At 38.2% G+C, this 4,617-nt stretch overlaps 1 pseudogene; it reads left to right on the top strand.

Moving 5' to 3' along the window:
- Positions 1-623: 623 nt before the first annotated feature.
- Positions 624-1,894, top strand: LOC128314436 (60S ribosomal protein L21-like; annotated as a pseudogene).
- The last annotated feature ends 2,723 nt before the right edge of the window (positions 1,895-4,617 follow it).

Genomic DNA, 4,617 nt, shown 5'->3' with positions numbered 1-4,617 from the left:
GCATCTTAACCGACTGAGCTACCTGGCGCCCCTCTAAACTTCTGTCTTTACACTCAGCCTTAAGTTCATGTACTTTGTCCACCAATTCCTCCTTCTTCATTGCCTTCTGCTCTTGTCTGAAGCTCCTTTGCACTGCAAAATTCCACTTTATCCACAAGGGTGAACCCACGCCACTCACTCTGCCATCATGCCCCAGGAATCAAGCAGATTCAGGAGCAAAACAGAACTTTAGCCATCAGTCTCTAAGCTTTGCAGAGAACTGAGGCGGAATGGAGATAGTCAGTTGGGGGATGGTTGTGGGAAGGGAAATGTTCAGCCTCATGCGCAGAGATAGGCACTGATTCTTTCAGATAGTCTACTAGTGTGCTACCCTCAGTGTGTCTATTCTAGCAAGGAGAGATATCCATTCATTTTTCCCCTGGAACCAGGACAAAACAAAACAAAACCCTACTATGAGAAGATAAGCAATGCCTCTCCAACTGCTATGCAGAAAAAATGTTTTCCTTCTTTGGATTTTTTTCTGAGGGAAGGCAGGGGGTAGCAGGAAGAAGGTGACAAGGGGAGGAGGAAGGGTCCTGCAGGAGTTGGAGTCTAATGGCTGCTATCTCTGTGGCCCTGGGAAGTGTTTCAGTTTCAATTACATTGCTAGGATTCAGAGTCAAGCAGTTTGAATAGGTGACTTCTCGCTACTTACATGTAAGTTTCGTGTAGTTTTTAGTGCAGACTAAAACTATACAGTACTTCAAGGTCTGTAAACCCTGTTTTAGGATACATTTACGTTTTTCAAATGATTACCTTTTGGCTAGAACCACTATTTCCAGTAATTCACCAAAATGACCAACACAAAGGGAAAGGGGAGAGGCACCTGCTATATGTTCTCTAGGCCTTTTAGAAACATGGAGTTAATCCTTTGGCCACATCCATGTGAATCTACAAGAAAAGTGATATTGTGGACATCAAGGAAATGGGCACTTTTCAGAAAGGAGTGCCCCACAAATGTTGCCATAGCAAAACTGGAAGAGTCTACAATGTTACCCAGCATTCTTGTTGGCATTCTTGTTGGCATTCTTGTAAACAAATAAGGGCAAGATTCTTGCCAAGAGAATGAAGGTACCTATTGAGCATATTGAGCACTCAAAGAGCCAAGAGAGCTTCCTGAAATGTGTGAAGGAAAATGATCAGAAAAAGAAGGAAGCCAAAGAGAAAGAGACTTGGGTTCAACTGAAGTGCCAGCCTGCCCCACCCCGAAAAGCACACTTTGGGAGAACCAATGGAAAGGAGCCTGAGCTGTTGGAACCCATTCCCTATAAATTTATGGCACGATAAATGTAAAAAATAAATAAACCCTCAAGACTATAAAAAAATAAAAAAACAAAATTTCAAGTGATTAGAGATATCTTTTTCATGCCATTCTGATCCTATCCCCCCCCCCAACGACTTATTGTAGAGTAATTGCTTTTTAGGAAAGAATGTATTTAAATATTAAATGTCGAGTAAAAATTACTGACAACCTAAATTTTCCCTATAATTATAATCTCTGAATATTCACTTCTGATGAGAACATGTAAAGTCTAATGACAGGAAGCATTATCAAAGATACAGAAATATTTCATAATAAATAGTTCAACCTATTAGATATCCATAACAATTCTAATTGTACATACCTAATAGTTTGGCCAGAGGTCAAACTATCCAGTTCTTTGAGATGTGCACCTTCCCTGTGTGGCTGTTTGCTTCCTCAAATCCAGAAAGGAAGAGTCTCCTCTCAAGATGGATGCTATAATCTGATATAATATAATCATATGCATGTAATCACATCCCTCATTACTTTTGCTACACTCCATGGGTGAGAAACAAGTTACAGTTCCCACCCACACTAAAGGGGAGCGTACCATAAAAGGCCATGAACACCTTGGTGGGGATTATGGGGGTGGGGGCCACCTTTCCTCCCCAGGTACATACATATTTACATGGGCTATTTCACTTACTCTCAATAACTCTGTGACATAAGTACCATAAATGCCTTTATTTTACAGATGAGAAAATTGTGGCCCTAGAAAGATTAAATAATTTGTCCATGTATATGCATTGGAGTTTTGATTCAAGTTGCAGGATCTAAAAGTTGAGGTTGCTTGCCTTTTTTGGGTTAAGGTTTATTATTTAATAATCAATAAAAATTTCATAATAAAGTATATTGCAAAAGGGGAATGTCTTTTCAACTACTTTAGAAAGAATATATTTTAAAAGATTATTAATGTACTTACTCCATATTATTATTATCTATTCAAATAAGTAGTAAATTCCCTCTCAAGGTTAAAAAATTCTGAGCCTGAAATGATCTTCTGTTGGATTATTTGGACTATATTGATGAAAAATACAGATTTCTAGTATTTTATTCACATATTCATATTCGTTACAAGATTGTGTATTTTAGTGATAAAGTTCTGCATGTCAAAGATATATTTAAACCCAGATATTGAACTTAATTAAAATTTTCATTAACCTTGTTTCAGTACACTTTGAACTATTTTGTTTTAATCACATTTCTAAAAGGAAGGTGAGAGAGAGACAGAGAAAACGACCTGATCCTAAGCATTTAGTTTCTAATTAGCTGTAGGTTAACTTTAAAGTGATGCAATGGTACACATAGGTCATTGTAATCATGAGCAGTGAATTCTTACCATGTTATCATTTAAGTTCTCTGAAATATAAAATAAATGGCAAAACCTCAGGACCCCTGGGTGGCTCAGTTGGTTGAGCATCCAAATCTTGGATGCTCATGATCTCATGGTCATGGGATCCACTCCCCATTGGGCTCTGTGCACTGAGCACGGAGCCTGCTTGAGATTCTCTTTCTCCCTCACCCTTTGCCTCTCTTCCACACACTTGTGCACTTGCATATGTACTCTTTCTCTAAAATAATAAAAAAAAATGCAGAAAGTGAGGCCTTAGCAGACTAAATAACATTTGTTGCAAAACACCCAATTTACCAAGATACCATGCTTATTAGTGGACAGATTATAGGTGTTTTGCCCAAACAACTAAAAATGGAAAGCGATGACCACAGTCTCTAATGTTAGCTTTCACTGAGTGAGAATGCCCACCAGTACTCAGAGCCTGGGAAACATATACATTGACAGGTCAAAGTGAAGGACTGTCTATTAAATATCTTTAGGAAAATATTTCCTAAATCAACAGCCTTGGAAAAAATCAGCATTTTGTCAAGCAGCGAGTAATAATTTATGTATCCTTGAAAGTAAATCTTGGATTGGTCAAGCAATTTTCTCGGGATTACACAGCAAGTACAAAACAGAGCCAAGATTGAAACCCTGGCAATTGGACCCAGTAAAGCCTTCATCTAGTGCTTCTCAATCCTGGTGCCCATAAGAATCACCTGCACGGCTGGGGTGCCTGGGTGGCTCAATGGCTTAAGCACTTGACTCTTGATCTTGACTCAGGTCATGATCTCACAGTTGGTGAGATCGAGCCCCATGTTGGGCTCTGTGCTGACAGTGAAGAACCTGCTTGGGCTTCTCTCTCTCCTTCTCTTTCTGCCCCATCGCCATTTGCTCTCTCACGCTCTCTCGCGCTCTCTCTCAAAAAAAAAAAAAAAAAAGAAAGAAAAAAGAAAAACAAAAGAATCACCTGCACAGCTTTCAAAAATTATAAATACTTTGGCCATATATGAGACTAATTTAAATCACAATCCCAGGGTTTGGAGCTCAGGCATTTATATAGCTTTAAAAAGTATTTCTGGGGATTTTCAGTAAGTAACCAGGGTTGCAAAGCATGATTTTATCCTCTATTATCATCATTATATGCTTATTCATATTAGTAAATTTTAGTACCACATCAAATTCTCTCAGCTATGTCTCCTGGTTTTATTGTTTGTTCTTATTTTTTTAACTTTTATAGTTAAGAGGACATAAGTATTATGTACTTTGGGAACCATATTCATTCAGATGAAGCCACAGACACAAATTCTCATAGAAACCTATCAAACATAAATGGGTAACAAAATCTGATTTTTTAAAAAGCAGTGTTATCTTAGTTTTGATTAATTTGTTTTTACCTCTTTATGTTACTTAAAAGAAGACTTAGTTTTTCCTGGGGTCTGAATTCATGCCAGTAAATGGATGTTTTTCTAACCCCTGTGCTCATGTGCTTTAATAAATGTTTTAAAGCTTCATAAAACATGGATTTATACTGTTCAAATCATTTTGGGATTAGGTCCAAGTTAATCATTTGTTCAAATGTCAGTACAAGCTGCAATTTTAGGGCAACTTTAGGTAGTTCATTTATTTCCTTTCTGAGCATTAGATAACAGGGTTGTCCTCGCCTTCTTTTTTTTTTTTTTCAATATATGAAGTTTATTGTCAAATTGGTTTCCATACAACACCCAGTGCTCATCCCAAAAGGTGCCCTCCTCAATACCCATCACCCACCCTCCTCTCCCTCCCACCCGCCATCAACCCTCAGTTTGTTCTGAGTTTTTAACAGTCTCTTATGCTTTGGCTCTCTCCCACTCTAACCTCTTTTTTTTCCCCTTCCCCTCCCCCATGGGTTTCTGTTAAGTTTCTCAGGATCCACATAAGAGTGAAACCATATGGTATCTGT

Source organism: Acinonyx jubatus, chromosome B1, assembly GCF_027475565.1.
Source record: "Acinonyx jubatus isolate Ajub_Pintada_27869175 chromosome B1, VMU_Ajub_asm_v1.0, whole genome shotgun sequence".
Lineage (NCBI taxonomy): Eukaryota > Metazoa > Chordata > Mammalia > Carnivora > Felidae > Acinonyx > Acinonyx jubatus.
The sequence above is the reverse complement of the archived record's forward strand: the minus strand, read 5'-3'. Positions and strand labels throughout refer to the sequence as shown.